The sequence below is a fragment of the Muscardinus avellanarius genome (genome assembly GCF_963383645.1).
Source record: "Muscardinus avellanarius genome assembly, chromosome: 1".
NCBI lineage: Eukaryota > Metazoa > Chordata > Mammalia > Rodentia > Gliridae > Muscardinus > Muscardinus avellanarius.
The window spans coordinates 142,814,176-142,826,534 of record NC_137786.1 but is presented as its reverse complement, the minus strand read 5'-3'; the positions used below and the strand labels follow the sequence as shown (position 1 = coordinate 142,826,534).

Here is a 12,359-nt window from a genome sequence, read left to right as displayed (position 1 = left end):
TCTTGTGATCTCCTCAAGTCACCTTGCTACCATCCCCAAGGAAGCCTGAATTTTATCCTTCTTCCTATCCATTCTGAGTTCTTATTGTTCTTCCTATTTATTTATTTATTTATTCATTTTTTATATTTTCATGGTACTGGGGTATTCTGCCTCTGAGCTACACCTCCAATCCCCTCTACACACACGTGTGTGTGTGTGTGTGTGTGTGTGTGTGTGTGTGTGTGTGTGTATTAGAGGTATTTTTTTATTTTGTTTTGTTTTGTTTTAGATAGGATCTCACTACTCACTATGTAGCCCAGGCTGATCTTAAACTTGTAATCCTCCCAGCTCTAGTATGTTTATTTTGCTTTAGTGAAATAGAATGGTTTCTACAGCTGAAAGTAAAGAAGCTTAACACACAGTATCACAATATAAATTGAATTTTAGAAGAATAATTCTGGTGACCAAGAAGATAATGGAACTAGGACAAGAAGACTGATGCCAGAGGACCTCTTAGAAAGCAACAATCATAGTTTGTATCAGAAAATTATTAAGGAGGAGGATATAATTTCCTTAGCATTCAGTACTGTAACACTTAAACCTTGGTTAAAATAGAGCTTCCATAGCATGCAGGTGTTCTTTAATATTTAATAGGCATTCTACTGTCTCTTTGATAAAATGAATTTGGAAAGTTTGAAAAAAAATGTTATATAGGTTTATTTATTTATTTTTTTTTTTGGTTCTGGGGATGGAACCCAGGGGCATTTGACATCCAAGTTACACCCCCTACCCTATTTTTTATTCTTTATTTTGAAACAGGGTCTCACTAAGTTGTGGAGGGCCTCACTAAGTAGCTGAGGCTGTCCACAAACCGCGATCCTCCGGTCTCAGCCTGACAAATGCTGGGATTACAAGTGTGTGCCACCATGCCCGGCTTATAGGTTTCTTCTTAAGGTCATGAAAACACTCATATGTAGAGAATATTTTCAAGAAATAGAAACAGGTTACAGAAATTTCTAGACTTAGTTGATAACTAAACTTGTTTTAAAGGCAACCTCTCTATAAATATAATCTTAATAATATAAACGCAGACTTAGAAGCAGGTGGACTCTTCAGCTAGTACTGATCCATATGGTTTTCCAGGGAGGCAGCAGAGTGCTAGGACCAACACTCTGGAGTCAAATCAACTTTCATATACTAGCCTTCCACTCAGGACCCATGAGTGACTCTCTGCAGAAACACCCACCCATGGTTACTTTCTTCTCCAAAGTAATGTGTATCACAGCTTCCTTGGAGGAGTGCAGCCTATCTCCCTTTTTCTCCAATCTGTGCTAGCCTATCCCTTGCTTTGACCAAGGGAAGGAAGAGGAAGTGGTGCAGTGTGACTTCTGGACCAAAGCTTTCAAACCCTGCCAACTTCCTTATTTCCACTATTGAAGCCTAAGCCACTATATAAAGAAACACAATTACCTTGTCAAAAAATTAAGCCACATAAAGAAAGAGGCTCTCGGGAACAAAATATGAAGAGAGAGATGTTTTCAGCCAGATCCCAGTTCTTCAAACTACCCCAACTGAGATACAAGACATGGGAGGGGAAACATCCTGGATCCTCCAATCCCAACTGAACCATCTCAGCCAGCACCCCTTGGAGCTCAAGGAAACATTGTGAGAAGATATAAGGGGTGTTCTCAGACAGAAGGTTTGGGAATTGTTTGTTATATAATAATAGATAATTGATACATTAGCTGTGACCCAGGCTAAGGCACATAACCTTTTTCTATCCATTTTATTATCTGAAAGTATGAAGAATAACTCCTTATAAGTTGGGTTAAAAAGTTTATTACACCTTTCCTCCTAGTTCTTGCTAATTAGGAGAAGTATCTGGATTTTATTTTCTGTGCTATTTCTTTGTGCATGCCACATTGCAAGTTCTGATCCTACTCTTGATGGCCCCAATAGTGGCCTGGCCACCCGGAGGACTCTGATTCTGGCCTCGGAGGCCCCAGCACCGGCCTTGCCTCACAGCAGGCTCCGATCCCGGTCTCACTGACCCCGGCACTGGCCTAACCCCTTGGCAGGCTCCAGTTCTGGCCTCGGAAGCCCCAGCACCGGCTGCCTCCCCTGAGTACTTGCCACTGCTAATGTGACTGCCTCCGCCATTTCAAATCTTTCCCAAGCTCTTTTCCCATACTGCATAATGTCCAGTGTTCCTAAGCATGGGCAACAATAACATTCGACCTTTGGGGTAATTTCTTCAGAGGATCAGGGTGAGTTGGATCAGATGTCTGCCTCTCCCAAATTCAAGTCCCCACCGCCATCTCCGCCACTGCTGCTGTCACCGCCTTCCTCCTAGGTCTCTGCTAGACTCTCTCCTTACAGGTGATGTCCCAGATTCTTAAAGATGTAGAGAAGCAGCAGTCCTCCTTCGCAGGGAGGTTTTCCAAAAGTTCCAGTTCAGATGGATATGTTTTGTCTGCAGCTCCAATATTCTAGCTGCAGCCAAGGCCATCTTAACCCCCCTCGAATATTTTCCTTTTTTTGTTTCCCTTTATTTAAAAAAAAAAAAAAAAAACCCTTCCCGGTATGGGGAGGATGTGAGATCAGGAACTGGGTAGCAATGAAAATATTTTTTTCTTTCCGGGTGGGAGGGGGGTCTCCTAAGGGTGCCCCACCTATGCCCGCCCACCCGCCCAGGTCGGGGCCATGCAGCCTGGACCTCCCCCGGGCCTTCCAGGTGTGGGGGTTCACCTAACGGTGCCCTGCCTGCGCCCGCCCACTCACCCAGGGCCAGGGCCATACAGCCTGGCCTCCAGGGGCCTTCTGGGTGGGCGGGGGCCGCCTAGGGGTGCCCCGCCCTCCCTCCCTGGTCGGGGCCAGGCAGCCTGAGACCTCTGGGGCCTTCCCAGTGGGGGGGGGTCTCCTAAGGGGGCCCCGCCCTCGCCCGCCCACCCTCCAGGATTGGGGCCATGGGCCAGGGGGGCCTTTTGGGGGGAGGGGTCGCCTCTAGTGATTGACTTTGCTATGTTTAAGTACATCATGTGCTTTAGAGAGTTTCCTCTTCCCCCCTCCCATCCCCTCAGTTAGGTCACCTTATTTGCTCCTCTATAGAATCTCCTTCTTGATCTACAATTCCTCCTGTTACCTCCTGTTTTCCCTAGCTTTTGCATATTAAGGAAGGCATCTACTTCTTTATTTTTAGAGCTATTGTTCTAAGTACAGACTGAGGAGTACACATCAGGTACTAGCACCCTAATTTGATCAAGCTACCTCCATCAACCTACCTGTTGTCAGTATAAGCTTACTGACTCTTTTTATATTACTTGGTTTAGAGCTAAATCAGGGAAGACAGAGCCTATATTTCAGTCTTTATCAATGACCCCAAACAACCTACATTACCACAGGTAACATATAGGACATCCCATAGAAAAAATATTCTCCATTCAATGTTACAGTGAATAGCAGGAAACTGCTCAAGCATAGAGCCACGGCCTGGATCCTCACTTCCTATTTCAAAATACTGTGTTTTTTCCTGAAAGGATTGTCCAGCTGACTTGGTGTTCCCTTTGATTGCCATCTCGAAACTTTTTTGTATTTTACAAATTCAGAGGAGTTGGTGATCATTTTATTTTTGTTAAGACAGGAAATTCATGTTTCCCTTAAGGAGTCTTTTAGGCCTGACCTAGATAAAACTAAATGGCTATCTCTGGATTCTTACATTCCTCTGGATTCATAGAGCAACAGAAAATGCCGAGAAGGAAGTGTGCTTTAGCACAGGGTACAATGGACTTTGGAGTCTTCCTTAATTAAAAAGAGATTTAGGGAATTTATTTTATCAAGATCCTCAGATGATTCAAAGAACACATATTTTTAGATAAATGATCATGTTACCAACAGTAATAGGAGATATTATTAAGGTTCCATAAATATTTAGAGAATGACAAAGAATTTTAATGATGCAGGGTAGAAAATTTTTCTTCCCCTGAAAAATAATTTAGACTAATGGAAGATCTTGAAAGACATCTCAACTATTTCATTCCAATCCTTGCACCAAAATGCACAGATAGGCCCTGAAATGGAGCTGTGAAAAGGGAGCCCCTCATCAACCTCTTTTATACCTAAATCCTGATTAAAATGTTAAATGAAAATCAAGTAGTGTGAACTATAAAACATCTGCTTAGGATCACCTTTCCATATTCATAGATAAACTACCAAGAAAAGATATCAGAAAGCTGGATTTGGTGGCACACACCAGGGACAGGAGGATCACAGGTTCAAAACTAGCCTTAGAAATTTAGCGAGACCCTCAGTAACCTTTAAAAGGCAAAATATCAAAAGGGCTGGGGAAGTAGCTCAAAGGTAGAATGCCTCTGGGTTCAATCCCCAGTATCACACATCAAAAAAGCCAGAAGGTTGTACTCTCGACCTTTATGATGCCTTTATTACTAAGGTATTCCTATTGTTCAGTGATTATATACAGGTTACCATCTTTGTAAATCACCAACTCATGTACTTCAGAACAGAAACTGACTTTATAAATTATTCATTCCTGCCATGGACTTGACCAGCAGATAAACTAGAGTGGGGAAATCAGTCATCCAGGTCCACCAGCCAGTTATGGGCACCATCAGAATTCATCACCCACTCCTGAAATTTGTACATTTTTCATTATAATCACAATACTAAAGGGAGATCTTAGAAGGATATTTTTCTTTTTGGCACTTGTAGATTGGGGTGGAGATGGATGAATGGTGAATGGGTTATGAAACTATGGTATATACACACAAAGTGATGTCATCTTCAGGGGAATAGATGGAACTAGAGAATGGTATGTTAAGTGAGGTCAGCCATTCTCAGAAAGTCAAGGGTCATATGTTTTTCTGTGTGAAATCTAGAGAGCAAGTAGTAAAGAAAAGAGACTATGAAAATAGAGAGACTAACAGGTTTGGATTGGAATGCTTCCACACCCAGACCTCTCAGAAACAAGGTGGCAAAGATGGCAATGCTGGAATCAGGGCTTGGTTGCCAAGGAGTGGTCCTTGGGATTATATATTGGTTCCTTATCCCCCTTCCTTCCTTCCTCTCTCTCTCTCTCTCTCTCTCTCTCTCTCTCTCTCTCTCTCTCACACACACACACACACATACACACACACACACACACACACACACACACACACACACACACCTCCATGATGTGAAAGCAAAGCCTTGTGCCCTTGTGCTCTCCCTGTCCTGAGATTTCTTCCTCCAGTGTCCTGAGATTCACTGTTCTGAGCCTTACAGGAATTAAACCCCAGAATCCCCAGGGAAACCATGAACAAAGAAGACTCCTTTCTTCTAAGTTATGTGGTTCTTTGGAATATAATATTGATAATGCTAAGAAAAATAGAATAGTGGAAGCGAATTGAGGAGGGAAGTGGAGGAGGAACATTGAGTAGGGAAATAGCTCAAATAATGCTTTGGTAATATATAAATGGTTTACTACCAGTTTTCCTAGCATGTACAAGGATGGGGGATCAGGGTAAGATGAAGATGGAAGTGTGCCAAGAGCTGGGTGCATATCTGTTTGTGTCACATTGAGCCTCACTATAATATATAATTAAAATGTACTAATGAAATATATTTTAAAATAAAACTTATCCTAATAGCTGGTAATATCATTCCTTTTGTATCTGGTAAGGGAGAAACTGCCTTTACCTGCCATAAATAATACCATAGACCATTTAGTTTGACAAAAACAACAGTTTGGACTTCTATAAATAATGCTGTAGATTGGGGCTTAAACAACAGATATTTTCTTATAGTTCTAGAGTCTAGAACATCAATAGCACAGTCCCAGCATGGTCAGGTACTAATGAGGACCCTCCTCCTGGCTGTACTATGGCTGCCATCTACCTGTGCTCACATGGGAGAGAGAGAGAGAAAGAAAAGGGGGGTGGAGTCTTGACTCCCTCTTTATAAGAGCACTATTCCCATCATGAGAGTCCCACCCATAGAACCTCATCAAAGGCCTCATCTCTAAATACCATCACACCAGATCAGGGCTCCAAAATTTGAATTTGGGGTGGGGGCACAATTCAGAATAAGGCACCTGAAAGAAAGTTTGGAGTCTAAGGGCACTTGTAAGCATTTAATTGCTTTAAATGAGAATTAACTAGTTTAAATGAGAAAGAACTTTCCACATAAGAATAATTCCTTGGTGGTGGTTGTGTGATATGCATGGATGGTTTAAAAATAAATCAACAGAACCAGGCATCATGGCATGCACCTCTAATTTCAGTACTTGGGAGGTTGAGATAGGAGGATTGCAGGTTCCAGGCTATCCTCAGCAACTTTGCGAGACCCTCAACAACCTAGAAACACCCTGTTTCAAACTTCAAAGGTCTGGAGGTGAAGCTTGAAGTCAGAATGCCCCTGGATTCAAGTCCTATTACAAGGAACGAGGAAGGAAGGAAGGAAGGAAGGAAGGAAGGAAGGAAGGAAGGAAGGAAGGAAGGAAGGATGGAGAAAAACCAGAAAAGGAAAGCTTCCAAGCTGACTTGAGGTAAGGTTACCTCATGAAGTTACAGGTGATTAGAGAAAATCCTCAGGGTAGAATACCTAAAAAACCTTAATGTTGAAGATGCCTAACATTCAATTTTAAGTCTGTTTCCTCTTGCTTTAGCAAAAACTTGGCATTCCCCCCAGGTCCCAGTTGATTTTACTGCAAATGCAATGTAGTGTGGATTAGGTTATTCTGCGGAAATTAAAGAAGGGTCCTAGTTTATACCTTTGACCTGCTATAGACACTGATCAATACCCAGGCTGAGAAAACCCATCTGTGAACTATGGAAAAACCCAAGATGACTGGAGTATGTGACCCTCTCATTGCTCCAGAAGCCAGTGCTATCTGGCCCCCAAGAAGCAGGGAGCCCCCAGCTAACATGGGTTAAACAGGCAAAAAATATTATAGGTATTTATTCAGTGCCGACCAAAGACAGTATCAAAGCCTATCTTTCTATGTCATGTGGAGAAGGAATCGCCTCCCAGAATATCTTAAGGTTATGTCACGGTTCTCAGCTCTCTGCCAAGTGATTCCTAGTGAGGCAGCCGATGGATCAGCTGTCCTCTCCTTCTCTCTTAGTCAGCAAGAAGAGCTGAGGGTTCTTTTTCTTCCCTTCTTTTTGAAAGGCTAACATATACACTGAATGTTTTCTTTGTTTGAGGGTGGGAGAAAGGAAAACTTAAGTAAGCTATCTTTTCTTTCCCATAAGTGATCAAATAGTCTATTCAAGTATTTGCAAAACGGTTTCACTTCAGAGGCACACGTGTTGTTCCCCCTCCTGGCCCTGATGAAAGATGACTCCAAATGTAATAAAATGGGCTCCAGAGAAATCTGTTTATTTATTCCAAATATTTCAGCTAATGAGAAAGCCAATTTGTACTCCCTATCCTCAGGGGCTTTGCAGCCAAGCTCTCTGGCAGTGTCCTTGGCGTGGTACTTGAACCGTTCCTTTTGCCTCTATGATTCTGTGGGGCCCACGCTCTCTCTAAGCATCTTATTATTAGAAACCCCATCAGTCATGTGGGATGTGAAGGCCTCACTCCTGCTGATGCCTTTATTGTGCCCCCCCACCGCCAGCAGCCAGCCTTCCCAGCCCCTCTCCCTCACTCCTCCACTCTGCCCTCCCTCTCTGCAGGTCTCCCTCCCATTCTGTCATCCTTCTGTGTGGCTCCTGGCAAGAAGCAGTCTTTGATGGATTCCATAGACCCCTGACCTTACTTTGAAGTCCCCATAGCTTAGTCAAACACGCCCACCCCGAGACTTGAGACTCAGCATTGCCTCTTTGACTTACAAACTCACCACGCAGGCCTAGGGAAAGGAGATGTGGGAGAAATGCAAAGAAGTGTAATAGCCTTTTATATTTCTTACCTACCAAGAAAGCTGAGTTTCCTCTTAGAAGGAAGTAAAGAGAAAGCTGTCCTTGTCCAGCCCCTTCTAGGACTGGAGACCTCAGGCTTTGGGGACAGAAACATGAGTTAGGTATGACCTAGGTTCCAGCTCTTTCTGGCTGAGATTGACCTTGGGCAGGCCATTTTGTCAGAATTTATAATTGGTCATCATACTTTGAGGTCACTGTGAGGATTAATTGACTAAAGTACTGAGCACAGCATGAGATAAATATGGTCTCAAAAGCACTGATCATTATTGTTATTTGTAGTGTTCAACCTTAGTGAGTGGCGAGGCATTTACTGGGCAGCCCATGGAGACCTGTTTTTGTCTTCCCACTGAAATTGCTAAGAGTTGAAGAGCAAGGACTAACTTTTTGTTATTTTAGGTGATACTGCATATCCACAGACCATTCTTCACAGTTCTCCAAGTCCTAAGGGCAATGCATATTCATTGAAATGGCTACTGATGCCCGTAGACCTGGGACTAGGTACTTGGGTGAGCAATCAAAGAATATCAGTAAGACCCGTGCTTGGTCTCACACTGTCAGGGACTGCCTGGCTCCCACCACCTGGTGCTATCTCTGCATTCCTGTGTCTGTTTCTGTACTACTGGGCAGCTGCGGGCCGAAGGCTGTAATGGTGAGGGGCAGTGGCAACCAAGAACAGCAGAGATGACCCTGTTCCCACCTTGCCTAATAATTTTAGTGACCCATATTCAAGCAATAATACCTACCTTTGGAAATATCACAAGGTTTCATGGGTGGCTTCTGTTCTAGGGGAAAAGAGCATGTAGAATCCATGAAGCATGGAACAATGAAGGTTTCTACTCCTATCACCAGGAGGAATTCTTTGAAAAATCCATCACAGTGCTAATGACTAATTTGTCTGAAGCATAACATGTTGAAACAACAGAAATCTTTTCACCTATGCACGAACTAGAAACAGTTAAAATGTTTTCAATTCTTTGAGCTCCAAGAAGCCAGGTGAATTGAAACCAGAAAATGCAGCCATGGACTGGTTCCTGCCATTGGATTCTGTTCATTCTTTTTGTCTGGGGGACTTTGCTGTTTTAAATAGATGGTCACTTGGTTCAAGATGATGACCAACCTGGTCACACTAGCTGAGAACTGTCCAAGATTCTGGCAAAGCTTAAAGGCTTAAAACAGTAGAATGAACACCCCAAAAAATGGCTGAAACTCTCTGAATAGGCTCCACTGGTCAGGGGCCAGCTACAGGAAGGATACATATTTTAGAAGAGTGGCTTGTTAAGGCCAAAGAATAGATTAAAAGTTATAAGAGCTGGGCATGGTGGCGCATGCTTTTAAACCCAGTGCTTAGGAGACTGAGACAGGAGGATCACAGGTTCGTAGTTAGACTCAGCTACTTAGGCCTTCTGCAACTTAGTGAGACCCTGTTTAAAAGTAAAGAATAAAAAATAGGGCTGGGAGTGGGGCTTGGGGGCAGAATTCCCCTGGGTTCAATCCCCAGTATCAAAAAAAAAAAAAGAAAAAGAAAAGAAAGTTATAAGAAACAAACCAGAAATGGTGAGGGAAAGGATCATGAAATCCTAAGAAGAAGGACTTTAAAATGGTGCTAAAAAGCTCTAAATTTTCTTCTACAGAGTAAATTGAAGAAAATAAAGAATTTTAAAAGAGATGAACTCCAAAGGCATGCAGATGAATTTCTTTAGGATTTAGGACATTCTGAAAGTTCTATAATGACAGATCTGTACTATATCAGTCAAACATATGGAGCAGGTGATTGGAGAGAAAAAAAAAAGAGGCCAAATATCTGACAAAAACTGGCCCAGTGGAGAATAACATATCTTCAGGATTCTGAGGACTGCCACAAGGCCAAGAAACTGGTATGTGACATCAACAAAGGCTGTGGCTATGGCTATCAATTTCACCATGTGGTCTTTTGCTTCATGATTGCATATGGTACCCAGCAAGCACTCATCCTTGAATCTCAGAATTGGATCTGTGCTACTAATGGATGGGAGACTGTGTTTAGGCCTTTAAGGAAGACATGGACAAGCAAATCTGGCATCTCCACTGGAAACTGGTCAGACAAAGTGAAGGACAAAACAGTTTAAGTGGTTGAACTTTTATTGTAGGCAGTCTTCATTCCCATCCTTATTTTTTTTTTACCATTGACTGTGCCAGAAGACCTTGCAGATCAACTCCTACAAGCCCATGGTGATCCTGCAGTGGTGGGTATCTAAATTTGTCAAATACTTGATCCACCTACAATCTTGGCCAGAGAAGAAAATAGAAGAGGCCACCAAAAAGCTTGGCTTCAAACATTCAATTATTGGAGGCCATGTCAGACACAAAACATGGTAACAGAAGCAGCCTTCCATCCCATTAAGGAGTGCATGGGACATGTTGAAGAACATTTTAAGCTTCTCATGCACAGAATACAAGTGGATAAAAAAGTATATTTGGACACTGATGATTCCTTTGTATTAAAGGAGGCAAAAACAAAGTACACCAGTTATGAATTTATTAATGATAATTCTATATCTCAGTCAGCTCAACTGGCTAGTCAATAATCAGAAAATTCTCTTTGGAGTATGATCCTTGATATACTTTTTCTCTCCCAGGCTGACTTCCTAGTGTGTACTTTATCTTCCTAGGACTGTCAAGTTGCTTATGAAATCATGCAAACACTGTATCCTGATGCCTCTACAAAATTCCACTCTGTAACTGACATCTACCATTTGGGGACCCAAAATACCCATAACCAGATTGCTATTTATCTTCACCAGCTGGAAATCATTGAAATGGCTTTTCTAAAGACATCAACAGAAAACTGAGAACAGACCTATATCCCTCCTACACAGCCCAAGAGAATACAGAAACAGTACCCAGCATATCCTGGGGCTGATAAATAAAGCCAAGATGTAGGAGATGGACACCCAAACCAGGTTCAACCATTTCAACCAGCCAGAAGATGAAGAAAGCTATGACCTGACAACATGGTTAAATGGTAGATATCCTTGACACCGAGCACAGCTGGAACTGACCAACATTTCATTGGTGAAATTCCTTTTGAACAAGGGCTATAGAACCCTCAATCCCATCCACAGTACAAGAGTATTCAGATATAACATGCAGATTGTCTTCTACTTTACCTCTTCTTTAAATATTATGTCCTCATGAAATAAACACTGTCACATTGTATAATTTAAGTGACAAACATTTTGTGTAGGACTTCAAACATGATGTTTATACCTGAGAGACCTATGTGACCTTGAGAAGATTTGAACTGCTTCCTACTGTGAAGAAGTTGATTCTTAGCCAGTGGTGATGGTGTGACCACTAAATTCACTCCAACAGATTCAGAATGATAATAGATTTTTTCATTTATAAAGTTTTCTGGATATCTGTAAGTAATTGTATCAGTTCATCTACTTCATAATAAGCGAAGAATACATAAAAAAGAAGGATGGTAGGGGGAAAAAGGAAAATTCCCTAATGTACATGATGTACATTCACAAATACATCAAAGTCAATCACGAAGCCAAACATGAGAAGGAGGGAAGGGGAAGGAAATGGGGTGAGAACTGAGGAAGGACTAATGTACTCCATTAAGATATATGACTACAATACACCAATAAAGAATAAAAATCACTCTCCACTAGTAAAATTTGTAAAACAATGTCATGAACAAATTCTCTAGTACTCAATGTCTCTGCACATGTTCTTTGATAACAAAAATAAATTTTGAAAGAAAGAATAAATATAAAAGTAACATTTTGTTACTATACTCTACTTTTTTCATAAAAGGAAGCTGAGACTGTAAATTGAAATGACTTGTTTAAGGATCTTGTAGTATCCAGAGCCCCAACAGGAAATAGCACAATCAACTTAGATGATGAAACACTCAGACACTAACAAGAGTGGAAAGCTGTTGGCATCTCTAGGCTTAAAGTGGCTGGCTGGGGGTTACTGAGGAGGAATGATGTTATCCTACTTTAGGGAGATTCAGAGCCAAAAAGAAAAATCACCCAACAGTGATTGTTATCATTATAGGAAAGCTAGGAGGGAGCAGAGGGTAATGGATACATTGAAGTTAAAGACTCTATGCCCTAAACACTCTTTCCTCCACACCTCTGACATCTTGATGGTTCCTCTCATTGAATGATCCCAATGGGAATCCAAGAAAAATAGGGCTGGGATGAGGCAGTGCGTACAGGTGAGCATCCCTGGACACAGTGAAGAGCACAAGAGGATGAAGAAGAGATGGTGAGCTGGAGCTTTAAGTGAATAAATCCAACAGTTGCCCAGCTTCCAAGTGGGAACTGAGGACCTTGTTCTACTAAGTCCAATGTCAAGTTTAGTCTCCACTACACAGATACTAGTACAGTTTTCTTGAGTCAATGAGTCATCTCTGGCTGAAATTCAACTATAAAAAGAGGGAAAATTATGGGACTATTGTAAATTATA

The 12,359-nt window shown here is 41.9% G+C and overlaps 1 pseudogene across 1 annotated transcript; it reads left to right on the top strand.

The window, feature by feature from the left end:
* The first annotated feature begins 9,436 nt into the window (after positions 1–9,436).
* On the top strand, positions 9,437–10,797 carry LOC308279814 (alpha-(1,6)-fucosyltransferase-like; annotated as a pseudogene). Its single transcript has one exon. The product of its transcript is annotated as an alpha-(1,6)-fucosyltransferase-like (transcript).
* The last annotated feature ends 1,562 nt before the right edge of the window (positions 10,798–12,359 follow it).